Consider the following 17,591-nt stretch of genomic DNA (forward strand, 5'->3'; position numbering starts at 1 on the left):
CTGCAGCATGATAGGCGAGATAATGAAATGTACATTTTTTTTTATTCTCCTCTACAGAAAGTTAAACAGAGTTCCTCCAAGGCAGGCATAGGCAAACTTGGCCCTCCAGATGTTTTGGGACTACAACTCCCATCATTCCCAGCTAACAGGACCAGTGGTCAGGGATGATGGGAAGTGTAGTCTCAAAACATCTGGAGGGCTGAGTTTACCTATGCCTGCTCCAAGGTCACCCCCACAGATCAGCAGAGTAGCTTTTACATACAACACCCCTTAAAAACATGGGGCAAACATCCGCCCCCAGCTATGCCCATGCTAGGTAGTAAAATGGGTGATATCCAGACTAACCTACGGGAGGCCGCAACTTAAGTGAGGGTTACACTTTGGGGTTTGTACCAAAGCCCAAACTGCATATAATCAAAGCATATTGGGTGCAATGGTGGGTGGGATTGCTAAAGTTCCTTCCCCCTGAGACACCTGTCCGCCTTATTTTTTGCCATCTGCGTAAAGCTGAATGTGCACAAGTTAAATGCATGTAAGTTGCCAGTGTACTGTACTTCAGTTTATTTCAACCTTCCCCACTCAGGTTCTAATAACTTTTACATTTTTTCTCTCAAACAGTCGCCTCATCTTTTCTCCCAAGTTTCCCCAACTGAATTTGTATTATAATATCAAAGGATCTTACTCTAGCATGAACCTGAAAGCGTTAAATTCTGATATATTGGCCTAGTTCACTTATCAGCTTTTTCTAGATGAGAGGAATCAATACTCATTTCTTCTTTCACACAACACTTACAGTTCCCCCTCTCATCTTCTAAACAGCTATAGCTGCTCCTGCTGATAAAATCATTACTTCCAGCAACTTAGCCAAGAATTACATATTTAGAGAGCAATAGGCTGTGATTTTTTTTTTGTTATGCAGTAACGAAGTAACTTTATTTATATAGACTAAGAAAGCCTATAAAAACGAAACCAACAGAGCAGAATTCTTTATGCAATTTACCACATGGGGGTGTGTGTGACCATAAATATGCTGCAAACAGATAAGGGAGGGGGGAAAGCTTAGTTTTCTCATAAGTGCAGAATGTTGATCTGCAAATATTAGCAAGTGAATTTTTTTAAACATTTTTTTAACATTTAATTGTAGATCAAGCTGCTGTTAAAGGCACAGCTGCAGGAACTAATTAAAATATAGATGTGTTGCCAATCTCAGAAGATCTAACAAAAAGCCCATTTTGGTTCAATCATTGTCTGCAAAATGTGTACACAGTGATATATTCAATGTTAGAGGACTAAAGCCATTCATGTTTAAAATTAATTTCAGATAAATTAAGACTACAATCCTAAACATGCACTTTCTGAGTAAACATGCATAGGATTGTGACAAAGTTTAGCAGTTATCTCACATGGGAAATTTAATTATTCAAATTTAGCTGATGATTTGCTATGTAGAATGCAGCAAGCTAAGTGGTCCAATGTCTTAATGTAATCTACACCAGACGCTAGGAAGCTGCTTTATTTTGTGCTGGTGTACATCCTAAGGCTTAATTAGATTTAGGCTGCCTGTAAGAAACTCCTTTTTAAATTTAAAAATACTGTAATGGTTTTTAGCTCAAAAGGTAGTAAAGGTATTTAGCAACAGTTTAAACAGCTACAGAGAGTATGAGAACTATACCATTAAGGAGGCACTTTGTAGTGAATATAAATACTGTGTTCATCCTCCTAGACTACCTTTATGGTCTGCTACAGTGGATTGCAACCCTAAAGCCGCAGGTATTCATCCCTACTGCTGTTCTTGTGCCACTGAAAAAAGTACAGAAGGCTGGAAAAAAATTGAAGTACTGTACTGAATTCAGTGGGACTTAATCCTCAGCACCTTATGTGTCTGTATTATACACTGCTTTGATGCGCTCAGACCATGATGTCAGATTTTTAAAAACAGGTGTTGGCACTTTCTGTGAGCTTGGACATTATTTTTTTTGCCTAACATTAACTGGTTTCCTCTCCTATTTCACCTTTCTCTGCTCCAGCTTAGCCTTGATGCCAAAGGATATCTCAATATTTCATACTGCATCATGAATTAAATGTTTATTTATGGAAGTTGGCACTGGCTAATAATTCAGAACCTTCCTTCCTCTCCCAAGTACAGCTAGAAGTCATGTCTCCAGCAGAATAGAGAAAACTTGGAAAGAGGCCCATTTCCTAGCAGTAGTACATACTCCAGCCTAATAAGCTCCTTAGCTAGACTCTCCTTTAGATTAGCACACGGAAAATGAGTTTTTCAATCTTTTTACTTGGATCATATATATATATATATATATATATGCAGGACCTTCTCCAAGAAATGAATAGCAATACTGTAGTGTGCAACTTGCACCCCAGTGCTATTTATTGGACTCTCAGCATAGCTGTCCAGTTTCAGATTTGAAAATAAGGGGATCAATAGCCTCACCTGTCCCGGGGACAGTCTACGGGATATCTAACAATCCGGGATAGCAGCGGGAAATGGTGCTGGAATAAGGGAATTTCCCACAAAAAAAGGGAAGGTTGACAGCTATGACTCTCAGATAAGCGTCCATATAATCCCATTACTGTGTGCTTTTAGGTAGCTCCCACAGTTTCCAATGGACAGTATTACTCATTTTAGTACATCCCCGCATAGGACTAAACTGGGACGGCATGATCTTATGCGCATTTACTCAATAACCAAGCCCCTTAAACCTGTGTTCCCTCACTTAGCTTGTGGTGAAGCCCCACTGAGCTCAACAGAACATCAAACACGAACAGAATCGGGCTGTTAAATGCAAGCAGGTGGGTGTGCACTGCTATGTCCCGCTGAGCATGAGCATCAGCACCCACTTCCAAGGAGCAAGGACCATTCTGACTCCAAGCCAGCCAGCCACCCACTCAAATGCTCTGATCCTCAGTATGCTTGGAGGAAATCCATCCCTCTGACATCAACGCGACTCCTTTTGCCAGGCAGCCTCGTTTAAGATTGTCGTTTAGCAAATGACAAGGGACGTAAGAAAAACTCCGTACCGCCAGCGCCGCTTTCTCCTTTTCCGCATGCGGAGAGGCGGGGCCAGAAGGAGCGGTCCTGAGAGCGGGGGGGGGGGTAAGCGAGGGGGCGGGGCCTCGTCCTATTGAAACGGCGCTGGGAAATAATAGTGGAATAAAAGGGGGCGTGGCCTCTCCGGCAAGAGGCCGGCACGGGGGCGTGGCCTCCGGCGAGCAGAGAAGGGTGAGGCGGCATGGGGGGCGGGGCCTTCCGCGAGCAGGGACGCTGCCGTGGTAGCGGCTGCGGTGCGCGAAAGCCTCCTTTCCGAAGCCGGTGAGTGGCGGTTGCTCCTGAGGGGAACGAGATGATGAGGGGGGAGGGGGGGGAGAAAGAGAGCGCGGGGTGCTGCCTTCAGCTTGGTTACCTCAGCGCGCCTGAGGGCGACTTGCCCGGATGGAAGCTGGAGCAGGCGAAGCGAGGGAGCCGTTGTCTGGCTGAGGGGGCTTTTGCCGTGGTCGGGAATGCAAGGCGGCGGGGCGGTGGAGAAACGTGGCTGCCCAGTACCATCTTCGCCTCGCCGTTCTGAGGCGCTGCGGCTCGGCCGGGGTGGAGGCGGCTCGGGCGGGCGAAGCAAGCGTGACCACCCGCTCTTTCTCTCCAGGCCTCTGCCTGCCCGTCCTTGCCGCAGCATGTCAGTCAGAGAGCCCCCCTCGCCTGTTTCGCTCCGCCGCCGCCGCTGCTGCGGGGGGCGAATGAGGCCGCGAGCAGGTGCCCAGCGTGGCGGGCGGAGGCGCATCCATCGACGCCACCGTCCCTTTGGCTTCTCGGGCTCGCGTCATACCAGGGATGCTGGGAGTCGGGCAGGGTGGGAATGCGAAGCGAGGGTCTTTCTCAGCCCCTCCAAACCTTGGGGGGGGGGGGAGTCTTCTGAGCTTAGCAGATATCGCCTGCCTCTCTTCTTCTGAAGCTACTTCGCTTCCACAGCATTGGAGGTAAAGGTGATGGGCGTAGACGGCGGTCACTCAGGGACCGCGACGCTTCAAGTGCTGGGAAAGAATACCGTGCTCGTGTAGCCAAGCCTGGCCTTGCCAGTTCGCCACAGTCCAGTGTATTGATACTGATGATGCCCACAGGGTGAGAAGGGGGACGTGTGGGCCTAGTGCCATGTTTGCTGTGGCTTGTGGCTCTCATTGTGGAAAAGTAAAAAAGAATAAAAAGCTCCTGCTGGTTTATTTTCATTTTAAAACTTGGCACCTGCTTCTAATAGGAGTATGAATTTTTTTCCCTGTGTCTCTTAGAAGGTGTTCAGTTTCAGCTGCTTTTGTGTGGATCAGGGAGGGGTTATATTCAACACTTGGAAGATTATTATTAGAATCCAATGTATTTAGCTTAGAGATTGATTCGGTTTTGTAATTTGAGGCACAGATAGAGATCTGCAGTTGATATTCACTGTTTTACAAAACTGCGACTTTGCTTTCAGTTGGCGATTAGGATGTCATGTTATTGCATAAATATTATTTGCTTGTTGGGTGGTGTATAATAGGCTATTGTGAAATCCAGCCCATGTCACAGGGCTGTATTCCTTCCTAAAATATGAATGATATGTTTTTTTAAAATATATATGATTCCTATGAAATAGGAGCACTACACCATGGAACATTTGCATACTCTAATTACTTGGATCCCTCTCTTCTCAGCATTGCCATAATTTCCAAAGGTGATATGCGAAATGGCCCCTCCCTCTCCAGTACTTGTCCTGAAAATCTTAAAATGAAGCCTGAAATAAGGAGGAACAGATGGATGTGACAAATGGTTGAAAGAAACACAAGAGGAGAGCATGATAGTACAGAACAAGAGAAACAGCTGTCATAACACACCAGCTGCTGAACCATTCTTGAGCATTCTGTAAGCATCATGGCTGCTTTTTAAACTGTGTGTATGTATACACACACACACACAGAATTAGACAAAATAAGTGATTTCATCTACGCTCAGATGTCACAAATGAATGCCTAAATGAAACTATGCCCCTTGCTTTTTAGTATCAAGTAATAAAGTTCAGTCCTACATAAAATAAAAATGACAAGGTTGCAGCCTCCTACTCTAGCTCTTTAATCTGAAGCTTTTTTTAAGTGCTAGGAGTGTTCTTTCTATCCATGCACCTCATACTTGCAAGCTATGTGGGGTCTATTGGTGATGCCCCTGTTAATCACTGTAGCCTGGTGTGAATGGATGAATAGGGTTGGCATAGGTAGCAGAGACAAATTGATTGTAGCACTACCCAGCAATGCTAACTGCAGTAGCTCTCAAACTTCTGTTTCTGGGCCACGCTTTCAGAATAAAAAATTGTTCATGCCACATTTTATAAGAAATACATGGGAAAATAAAAAGAAACAACTTCTAGCAGTGATTTATCACATAGAACATGACTACTCTATCATATGATCACGGGGCATCCAGAAAGTATAAAACAATGCAGATACTTAAGAATCTTAGAGTTGGAAAGGACCCTGAGGATCCCCTTCAGTAAAGGAACCTTACTCAACATGTGGTCCCCCATTAAGTTTGAAACCATATCAGACTGCTTAGCTTTGCAAATCTGCTAGCAGTTTCATTGCTGCACCACTAAGAACATGAATCATTCCCAAAAAATATTGATTGTCCTTGAATCTTCTCACCACACTTGCCATCCTCTCCTGACATACCAGCATGATGCTTCACACCCTTTGAGAATCAATGGCTTAGTGTCTCACCTATGCTTCTAGCTTTCTGCTGCAGCCAAAGGAGAATACGCTTTCTAGACAAGCTCTTGATCTCCTGAAGTCAAGAAACAAATGGGTTGAGCTGCTTGTAAAACAACTCATCTGTAATATCTACAATAAAGAAAGACTGTCTTTTCTGGCAGCGCATACAGTACTTTTATTCTAAACATGGACTTGGTAAAACCAATGAGGGGAGTGGGCAGTCTAGCAATTGTCACTACACAGAAGGGATATTGTACCTTTCGTCTTCCATAAAGAGCACACAACAAGGAGAAGAACATCCTAGGCTCAGTTTTCAGGGAATGAGCAGCTGCAAGGACCTTATTTCCCACCTCAGTTCCAAAAGACCACCTCAGAAGTCTTATGCTCATAGGGATGGAGGGACGGATAAAACGATTAAAGAACCAAGGACCTCTGAGTAGTTGCATCACCTTAATCTTAGCAAGAACATCAACAGATTAATCTAACTCCCAACTGCCTGTTAAAAGTGTACTCATTGCTTTCCCACTACAGTATCAAACTGATAGCTGTCATAATTCACTCTTCAGCCTTGTGGGTCTGTTGTTTTAGATTGCAAGTCTGTATTCAGTTTGATTTATGGATAGCAACTATTTAATGGAGGCTCTTTAGAAATAATAATTGGAGAAAGAATGAAGTAGAGGTCTTTCTTTGGGCAGAGTTTTGTATATTCTGGGCTCCAAAAATCCAAATATTATATACTTACACTCAGTTATCTAATGTATACTAAGAAAAACAGAATTTAGTTTTGAGTTTTTGTTAAACATGACTTAAAACATGATCCTAAGCATGTTTCTCCATTAGTAAATGCAGGGGAATGTACCTTGCAATATTGCCCTCACAGTGTGTTACACAAGTATTCAGGTTTCTACAGGGTTGCCAAACTTTTTTTGGAAACCCAGCCACCTGAGTTGTGCCATATGGGTCTCCCTTTCTATTCTGGGTGTTAATTTCCTTGCCTTATTCACATTTATAAATAAAAAAATGGATGGTTGTACTCTTTAAGATATTGGGGACTACTAGAACTTGGTTTCTGAAAAATGAGATGGGCATAGTTCGGTGGAAGAGTACATACTGTGTGACATTTCAAGGTGGGATTAGGAAAGGCCTGTGTTTGAAATCCTGAAGGGTTGCTATCTGTGTAGAACATGGGTAGGCAAACTAAGGCCCGGGGGCTGGATCTGACCCAATTGCCTTCTAAATCCAGCCCTCGGACGGTCCGGGAATCAGCATGTTTTTACATGAGTAGAATGTGTCCTTTTATTTAAAATGCATCTCTGGGTTATTTGTGGGACATAGGAATTTGTTCACCCCCCCCCAAAAAAAATAGTTTGGCCCCCCACAAGGTCTGAGGGACAGTGGACCGGCCCCCTGCTGAAAAGGTTTGCTGACCTCTGCTGTAGACAATATTGTACTAAGTGAACCCATGGTTTGATTCACTATAAGGCAGTATCACATGTGTAAAGCTTAGAAAGGCACCATGTTGGCTACCTCTAGCTTAGGCAGAGCAGTATCTAAGCCAGAGGTAGCCAACATAATGCCCTCCAGATGTTACTGGACTCCTGTTCTTTTCTTGCCTGCCGACCACGAGTAAAATAAACAAGTTCATAGTGATTATACAGTGGTACCTCAGTATATGAACAGTTCTGTTAATGAACTATTCGGGCAACAAACTCCGCAAAACCAGAAGTAGGTGTTCTGGTTAATGAACTTTACCCCAGAAGACAAACGGAAACCGAACAGTGGAAGGGCACCGGTGGCAGGAGGGAAAGCACGCCTCGGTTTAAGAACGCTTTGGTTTAAGAACGGACTTCCGGAACGAATTAAGTTTGTTGACTGAGGTACCACTGTACTTTGGATTCTCATATTTATTTTTGTTAAGGTGATTTCAGTTAAAAGATTTAAAGTGATACAGAAAAATAAGGAAAAGTGAGAGGGATTCTAGCCTTATGTCTGCATCCTTGAAATTTAAATTCATTGGGCTGGATCCAGACTAAGTTAGATGAACTATGACAAATATGTCAGGAGTGATTTGTTCCATTGATTTGAATAGCAGATTTTCAGTTCAGTTAGTCTGGGTTCCCCTCATAGTTTTCTTGTCTCAAGACAATTCTCATCTCTTTCTTGAGAAGGTAAGCACTGGAGTATATTGAAATCAAGGCTGAAGATTGTATCTAAAGCAGTTCCAGCAGAGTTCTACTGGTGTAATGATATTTCCAATTCATTTTTTCCCTTTGTGTTCCACCCAAAATATTCTCCAGAGGGTTCCCTTTGGAGCTGATTTTGAGGACACATGTAGTACAAGTTCTGTTCTGTTACTGCAAGTCTCTTATGCTTGCAGAATGAAAGCATTGGATACCACTCTATACAGTGGCGTAGCGTGGGTTGTCAGCACCCGGGGCAAGGCAAGTAATTTGCGCCCCCTAACCCGTGGATTTGCGCCCCCTAACCCTAACCCCCAGATGTTGCGCCCGGTGCGGCCGGCCCCCCCTGCACCCCCCACGCTACGCCACTGACTCTATATTGGCAGATTTCATGGAGGAATTAATCTGGACTGTAATCTGTGTAGCTATCAGCTTGTTGGGCTTCCAAGACTTTAGGATAATTATTTCAAACTAGTTTTTAAAGCAACATATTTACATCAGATTATGAAATAATCACTAAGTCAATCAAAATAGTAACTGGGGTACTAAATCTGAATGTGTAATCAATAGAAGATTGTAGTGAGAGAGCTGCACATAAATCCTTACTTCATGCCTAAGAAATTAAGTCATATTTGTTAAATAATGTTAAATAAATCTAATTCTTGCTGCAGTTCTCCTTTCATAGCAATTCTAAGGTTGGAGAAATATTCAGGGTTTTTCATGTACTGACTTTCTATAATGGCATGTTTAGTCTATTTCTATCTGTTGCATAGGCACAGAAAATGAATGTAGTTTAATTTGCTGCACCATGAAATAGTTCTTTGCAGTATTCAAGAACCTTCTCTGCCTGTTTCCAATGTTAAGCATTCTTATGTTTCTAGGAATGAGACATTGCTTTCACTGAGACATTATGCTAGTGTTGAAATTGCCTGTACTGCAGATTCAGGCCAGTGAATACATGTACACATTTCTAGAGTTGCCTAGCATATTAGGAACCCAAACTTCAGACTAGACTTCATCTTTGTCTTCAGTCTTTACTGTATTAGTGTTTCCCTTTGTACCACATCAGCATTCAAAAATACCAGAGATGGGGAAATTGTGGCCCTCTTTATGTTGTTAGATTCTAACTCTCCATAGCCCAGGAATCAGGACCAATGGTCAGGAATGATGAAAGTCTTAGTCTAACAGGATCTGGATAGTCAGAGGCTTCCCACACCTGATACAGATATTTTAAAATGGGTAATAAAGGAAACTTTCTCCCCCTTTCCACACAGCATTTCAACAAACTTTTCTTTGAATACATGCTCCACTTCTCAACACCATGGAACGTGTTTCCTGGCAGGTTTGCAAGTAGCAGGAGGGTGAGCAAAGATTGTTTTCTGTAGCAAGGCTGCTGCCCTGCAGCAAAACCTCTCCTCTGCATCATACGTGCACACTCCTGCTTGTTTCATGAGTATGGAAATCATTATTTTAGTAGTCTTTTCCACTAAGTCAGTTAAGATGTATGGCCTGTTTGTTTGTATATTGCTATTTTCTCTTAGATATTAGATAATTGTTATTTTGTATATTTACTTCTATAAGTAACTTTAAGCATTGCATGTTGTTGTTGTTATTATTAAATTTATTATCCACCCTTCACCAGCAGGTCTCAGGGTGGGCTACAACAATTTAAAATTCAGTATTAAAAGCAGTTAAAATTAATTACAGTCACAGAAATAGGGTGGGTTTTGAAAACACCATCTCATGTTTCAAAGGCCAGTGTAAAGATTTGCTAAAAGCTGTATAGTGAAGGGACCAGATACATCTCAATTTAGGGACTGCCGCAGAGAATGCATTCTTCTGGGCCACCTTGTTTCCAAATATCTGGGGTTTGGTAACTACCAAGTGGGCCCTCTCTTCTGATCTTGAATTGGGCTTTGAAATGAACTGCCAGCCAGTGCAGCTGTTTTTGAACAAGGGTTATACGAGTTCTAAAGGTAACCCCAGCCAGTAATCTGGTCGCTGCAATTTGAATCAGTTGAAGTTTCAAAGCTGTTTTCAAGGGCAGCCCCATGTAGCCCCATTGCAATAATCCAGTCTGGAAATGACCTGAGCATGGAGTACCATGACCCAAGGGCTCGTCTGGACTGCCTTTTATGCTACCTTTCTAGGTACAGGGACAAGCTTTAAAGCCCATGTCCAGGCAGTTTTTGGTTTTAGTTTTTTGTCTCAGTGCTTTCCCCAGGAAAACCATGTTTTACCATTGAATCAGAACAAACAACATTTTTTTAAATCTCATAGTTGCAGTGTAGACTAGTGGAATTTAATACAAATTAAACAAAAAAATTAAAAGATAAATTAGAGTCTCTTGAAATCACCAGTTATTTAGCAAGCATATGAAGCAAAGAGAATTCTTTGTTGATGAATTAGTAGATAAGGGAACTGATAGATATTTCTAAATTTTATACATTGAAAAAAGTTGCTGATGTTACCACCTGCTGATAGTAGTTAAGAGAACTATGTAGTTATGAGATCATTTTTTGAGACAAGGGAACTTCAGAGTAAGTGTGATTTGTATGTTCCATTGAAAACAGTGGGAATTCTAAGAAATGTGTGTAGGATTGACATGTATCAGTTGGTGTTAAAAAATTACTACAAGTTATGCTGTTAGGCAAGACCTGGGGGAAAAGTCTAGGACCCCACTCAGCAAAATGAGAGATGTAGTAGGTCAGTAACACCAGTATGGGCCTGGCATATTCTGAAGTATTTGAAATTATAGAAACTCATCTAAAGAGCAGGCTCTTGTGAGTCTATTTAGTCAAGAGACTAAAATTACCTAACTAAACCATGAATATATGCAATTAATTGTATTATGGCACTCATTGCCACAGAATGTGGTTGAAATGAGGCTCTGGTAAATTGGCAAGAGGGTTGTTCTCTGGCACATAATTGAGTTCTGAATATTTCCTCTTGATAATAAAGTGTGTGCGTTCTCTACTTCGAAAAAAGATCATAATTCTATATCAAGCATAATTCTGTGGCCAGAATTAATTATAGAATTTAATGTCTTTCTGCTTATTTTCAATAACGTATTCTGTTTCCAACATTTATGAGATGAGGAAGGAGCTTGTAGGACACTGAAGCCATCTTGCTGCCCACTGTCTACAGTTTATGGTATTTAACCTTGCAACAACTCTACTTCTAAAGGTAAAGGTAAAGGTACCCCTGCCCGTACGGGCCAGTCTTGCCAGACTCTGGGGTTGTGCGCCCATCTCACTCAAGAGGCCAGGGGCCAGCGCTGTCCGAAGACACTTCCGGGTCACATGGCCAGCGTGACATCGCTGCTCTGGTGAGCCAGAGCCGCACACGGAAACGCCGTTTACCTTCCCGCTAGTAAGCGGTCCCTATTTATCTACTTGCACCCGGAGGTGCTTTCGAACTGCTAGGTTGGCAGGCGCTGGGACCGAGCAGCGGGAGCGCACCCCGCCGCGGGGATTCGAACCGCCGACCTTTCGATCGGCAAGCCCTAGGCGCTGAGGCTTTTACCCACAGCGCCACCCGATGAGGAAGGAGCTTGTAGGACACTGAAGCCATCTTGCTGCCCACTGTCTACAGTTTATGGTATTTAACCTTGCAACAACTCTACTTCTAGCCTACCATTAATATTTTGTAAGGGCTAGGAATGGGCTTTTCTAAAATTTGAACTTGAGAGTCTCAGTATGCTAGATTCTCTGTTTAAATATAATCTTCAAGAGCATATGTGTTATACATCCTGCTCAGGTAAAATTATTTTTCTGTGCTCCTCTATAATGAAATACCAGCATTCAAGTGAGAATTTGGCACCTAGCACAAAGTTAGATGTTTCATAAATAACAGCTGGGGCTGAGGACTCTCATAGTTGGTCATGGTGCTCATCATATATGGCATTACTTATATTCTATATAAAATGCATTGTCTCAAAGCACTCATTTCTGTGTTTCAGTTCCTGTGTCAATCACAATTCTCCATCCAACTGCTTTAATTAGTTCTTCCCCAACTGATTGTATTTGAACTGTCTTGCAGTATTGGGAAGATCTTACTTGTTACCACTGGTTTTGATCCTGGCCTCATTTAAGTGGTTTAAGCAGGAGATTGGCATTGCATTGCAACCCTTATGGTATGATATAGTTATGCTGATTATTTTGTCACCATTTGATTTCCCCAGTGCGTTGTGTTTTCTTTAGTACTGTCTTTTGTGAACACTTCCCACCTTTCAATTTTAATTCTTTCTGGTAAGGGAGTGTTAATGAAGCATTGAGTCACACATGTGCTGCTCTGCAGCTGTATTTATGCTTGATCCCCCCCCCCATTTGAAACTTTTCACTGGTTCTATTTCAGTTTGGAGAGCATAAGTACTGCATCTGCTGATCATTATAGTGACTCTGGCCTGGCTTTGATGAAACAATGCTGTTTGCCATGACACTGAAACACTATTTTCCATACCTGCCTGCCTGGGTCTTAAAATATTCAGCTGAGACTCTTTTCCTATGTATTCACAAACAAGAGAGTATTTCCTGTTGCAATATCCCAGCTTTGGAATACCTTCCCCTAAGAGGTATAACTGGCACCAGTCAAGAATGTTTATACATTCTTTTTGTATACACAGAAAGCCAAGCAGAAATCTGTCTCACCTCTGAATGGATATTAATGTGCAGGGCAAAAGGTTTGTGGGTTGTATGATGAAATATATTGAATTGCACTGCTAGGTGGTATAAAAGGTATAGTTGCAAATTAATTAGAATAAGCATACTTATTCTGGAAACACTTGACTTTTAGAATTGGACATTTGATTTAAATGGATTCACCCATTCATTTACAGTTTGATTTGCCCTAATCCACCAAGCTGTGGGAGGGGGGCATTCTCTAAATTATAATGATAATTCTTTTGATAAGAATTAGTTTTGTATTTCCCAATCCATGGAAATAATATGCTTTTGAGGTGGCTAAAACTGGATTGGTGGAATCGTTTATATAGTTAGATAATCTTTGCACAAAGGTTGAATTGTTGCAGTATCCCCACATGTTTGTAATCTAATACAGTTTGAGGTCTCACACTATGCTTTTGTGAATTGTAGAGCAATGGTATTATGGTAGTGGGAAATACTGTAAGACGAGGATAGTGGGTGGTGACATTACAGTCTTAGTAGGGGCTACGGTTATGTAAGTCCAGGTCCTCAAAGAATGTATGGCAGTAGAGCTGAACAAATAACATTGTACCTAAACGTTGCTGGTTCAGCCATGAAATACTACATTGCAGAAGTATTGCTTTGAAGTCCTAGATATTATCTTTGCTTAATAACAGTTGCTGCCCTCAGTATCACTGAACTTTGAATTAGTTGTTGCTAAAGTGCAAATCTTCATGATCTAATTATGTTTATGAGCAGACAGATAGTCCTGCTCATATTCTTCTTTCCACACTTCCTTTTACCAGTGTTTTGTAGCAGTGGTTTTGAAACTTAAAACACATTATTTATTTAATTTAAAATAATTTATATTTTGCTGTTCCTATCTGGGGAGGTCAGAGCAGCATACTTTAAAAACAGTAAAACAATGTTATAGCCAGTGCCAAAACTCATGGCCATTGTACCTTTTCATTGTAGTTATTTTCCTGAATGTTAGCTCCCTTACCTTGACAGATAACAGTTTCTTCTCTAGCACAATTCATAAATAGCATTGCATTCCTTCTGTTTATTTAAAAACAACAACACCTCACCCCTACTTTGCACTGCCCAAGCTGTTCAACTCTAGGGATTTTTCAGGCAGTTACTTAAAGAAATTACAGCAAAATATTCCATACCCTCAATAGGATTATTTATAAAGTAAAGTGGGGAACAATGCTTGCTTTCTTATGCCATTCATTAATATAAAAAGCAATATCTTTAGAATATATTTCTCTGTAATTATCCACATAAGATCTGCAGCTAAAGTAGTCACTTGCTTATAAAGGCATGTTTTGTAATGGTTTATTATTAGTATCTGGAATTAGCAGTGAGAGCTTTTTCAGCCATGCTTTCCATCCAGTACTCAATTAAAAAATAAAACACATGACTGTGACAATGAGTAGATTCTTTGGCACCAAGACTGACTGGGAGACTAAGTTGTTCTTAAAACCAAGTATTCTGATTTAGCTGGCTGGAATATGAGGGGATAGGGTGTTGTTCAAACTGCTGAAGAGTAAATGTTGGCTGCATCCTTACTTAGCATGCATCTGCAACCATGGACGAAGGAATGTTTAAGTTCTGAAGTGTCTCAGACTTCAGCTAGTGTCAAAAACGTCAGCACTGAAAACTGACAAGCATAAAATCTGTTAGCCAGTAGAGATTGCCTAGAAGGCTAGATCATTTGGACATTGTTCAGCAACCCCAAAGCAGCTTTGGTAGGTAGAGCAAGCATGCATGACGAGGGAGCAAGACTGATGGTAGTAGAGTGCAGTTTCTTTTCTTAACAAGTATCTGACTCTCTTTGGAGTTTTGAAGAATTCATAATAAATTATTTCCATCTGAAAATTAACTTGCTATTTTATTTGAGGGTATGGATGTAAACTCCTAGCAACTCATTTTAGTTTCTCTTACTATTTTACTTATTGTCTGAGGTCTTTCCCCCCCAAAGCCTTGGCTTTTATTTCTATATTGCTGAACTGATCAACAGAGAGCTCCAGTTGTGTAGAGCCCATGCAGTGCGGAGTGGGACTGTACCTGCTATCTCTGACCACTAGGGATATCTGATAGCCACACATTGAAGATAATGTTGGAAAAGGGCCTATGCACATACTCCAAGTATGCACAGGGCTGGTATATATTATGGCTGAATACACACTTTGATTCTGAGGGGTAGTATGTGGATTGGGCCTGTGAGTACTGGATTCTGTACTTTCAGCATTATTACTATTTTGAGTCAGATGGCTGTACATATGAGCTGAGAGGCCAGTGGACATTGTTCTACACTGAGTGGGTTTGACACACTTTTATGACTCTTTTTATTTTTTGTTTTCTGATAGAAACAATTAAAGTCAGTTTTGAATCTAACAGCCACCAGATTTTTGAAATTCATTGTATATATTCAGTAGGGAGAAATATTTTCTCTCTCTGAGTTCCAGCATCATGTTAAGCATTTTGGTGGGCAGATGCCTAGAATTTAGAATATTTCAAGCCCTGCACATGTTCATGTCTTTGCATGCAGTCAAGAGTGTGTGCCGTTAATTGGTGTCTTGGCTAGAAGAGCCAGTTGAGCACTCTTCTTGGTTTTTTGCTTGCTGATTCCAAGACTTGTCTGCATTGAGATAACATGTTCTGTTCTTGCTATGTACATTAGAGAGAAATCTACAGTTCACAAATGCTTAATGCCACATTTGCACTGCTAAGTCTTGGTCTGTCAAATTGCTTGTAGGGTATGGGTATGTTAATTTTTCAAAATTGTGACAGATTCTTCAGTGGCAATTTTGAGATAGAGGGTTCCAAAACAAGTGGTGTTGTATGCCAGTGAGCATCTTATTATTAAATAATAATCAGCTGAACATTGGGGATGTGAAGCTGCATTTTCCCCTTGTGCTTTGACTTAAATTTGCTAAACATTTTACTGATGTCATTATTTGTTTCAGAAACCATAGGGAAAACAAATTTTGAGTTTTTTTGTACAGCAAGAGGTATTCTTTTCATCCAACCATTTACTGGTTTCAGCTAGAGGACCTGGGACACAATGTTAAATGTCTAGGTACCCAACAAGTGACATACTTTATCAGTACTTTTTCTTATCAGCCAACCCTCAAGTCTGCTGCTGCTGTTGTTGAATGCCAAGTTGGCTCTTAATAAGATATCCCTCATCCATGATCCTACTGTGGATGAAGAGCCGATCTGCTCTGTATCACTGAGTCCTGGGTGGGTGAGCAGGGTGGTCTTATCCAGCTTTCCCACCTGTGTACATGGTGCAGCATCAGGGCAGACTTGAGGGTTGAGGAAGGGGAAGTTACTGTGGTCTATAGAAATTCAGTCTCTGCTGGTTTACTGCCAGCATCACTGCCCAGCAGTCGAGCTTACAGAGCTGTTCTCCAAGGTGGTGTTGAGGACTCAGACTGATGGTTTTGGGGGACTTCCATGCAAGGTGGTTGCAGTGACAGCAGAAACCACAACTGAATTTCCTTGTCAGAATCTAAACTTTAGATCTATCACCTGTCATCTTGGTCTGTAAGTTAATGAAAACAAAACAAAATACTGTTCCAAATTATCTTTGTTGAGTCTCATCTAGTGAATAAGAGAGGCAGTTCTGATCTATGATGCTTGCCTTGGAGACTACAACTTCATTTTTTTCTTGGCAAAGGATTCTAAGATTCTAGACTCATGATAAACTGATGTTGATGAGACAGAAGATAATGACACTGACCAAAGCATCTTTGGGGCACAGGTAGATTTTTATGCTGCTAGGCACAATGGTCTTCTGACATGGGATCAAATTCTATATCGCTCTTTCTGCTTTTGATTCTGCTCTGTGATCACAGAGCAAATGTGCCTGTTGTTTTCAGGGAGAGTCATGGAGTATTTCTAAAGTTTATTCAGAATCTCCTCCTTTATTAGTTTGTGTCACAGATTCCTTGCCACCTCTGTTCTTCATCCTCAAATCTTCTCCAACTATCTATCCTTCATATTTGCCCTTCAAGCCATTGCTTACTCCATACTTTTCTCCTTGTCCTTTAGCCTCACTATGTCCCACACAATAAAAAAATTCCTTCCGGTAGCACCTTAGAGACCAACTAAGTTTGTTATTGGTTTGAGCTTTCGTGTGCATGCACACTTCTTCAGATACTGCTCATACCAATAACAAACTTAGTTGGTCTCTAAGGTGCTACTGGAAGGAGATTTTTTTTTTTTTACTACGGCAGACCAACATGGCTACCTACCTGTAACTATGACCCACACAGTACCTCTTTTCCAAATGCAACTTACCCTGTATGTGGCTTTGAAAACTAATCAGTTTGACAACTTTGCGTTCTCTCTGAAAAGCCAGGCTGCAGTTTTCTTCGTTTCCCTTTTTAATTTCCCAAATATTTCACACCATTAGCCAAACTGTTCCAAAGGCTTTAATGCCACAAGTGTAATACAATATACAGTGGTACCTCGGGTTAAGTACTTAATTCATTCTGGAGGTCTGTTCTTAACCTGAAACTGTTCTTAACCTGAAGCACCACTTTAGCTAATGGGGCCTCCTGCTGCTGCCACGCCGCCGCCACGAGATTTCTGTTCTCATCCTGAAGCAAAGTTCTTAACCCGAGGTAGTATATCTGGGTTAGAGGAGTCTGTAACCTGAAGCGTATGTAACCTGAGGTACCACCAGCATGTCTTAATAGAACAGTTCAAGTGTCATGTTCCTGGCTTCATAAACCATAAACTATGGTTTTGAAGCCAGGAACAAGCATTGTTCATGTGGTCTCTTCCCCTTGTTCACTAGTGTTGACTTGGAGATCTTCCTTTGTTTTGGATTACATGCAGAGTGGGGAACTTTGTTTTAAAGAAACAGGATATCTGCTTTAAAACTGGTGCACAGTGGCAGGACTCTCAGTCTTGTTGAAGTTAGAAACTTCATAAACTGCCTTCCATGGATTATGAAGTTAGGAATATTATGTCTGAACCAGCCCATTAGTATGTGTCTTGTTGAGGCATTAAA

General features: G+C 41.5%; 1 protein-coding gene across 11 annotated transcripts in view; it reads left to right on the forward strand.

The window, feature by feature from the left end:
• Nucleotides 1-3,209: 3,209 nt before the first annotated feature.
• The window catches only part of PPFIA4 (PTPRF interacting protein alpha 4), a 105,762-nt gene continuing 91,380 nt past the window's right edge, over nucleotides 3,210-17,591 (forward strand). For 7 of the 11 annotated variants that reach the window (XM_083746454.1, XM_083746460.1, XM_083746461.1 and 4 more), the window contains exon 1: nucleotides 3,210-3,328. The gene's annotated coding sequence lies outside the window, so the exon portion shown is untranslated. Of the gene's footprint in view, nucleotides 3,329-9,193; nucleotides 9,281-17,591 lie in introns of all 11 variants that reach the window. The other 4 variants (XM_083746459.1, XM_083746463.1, XM_083746465.1 and 1 more) reach the window with 1 other exon arrangement.

This window comes from Podarcis gaigeae (assembly GCF_964106915.1).
Source record: "Podarcis gaigeae genome assembly, chromosome: 6".
In the NCBI taxonomy this organism is placed as follows: domain Eukaryota; kingdom Metazoa; phylum Chordata; class Lepidosauria; order Squamata; family Lacertidae; genus Podarcis; species Podarcis gaigeae.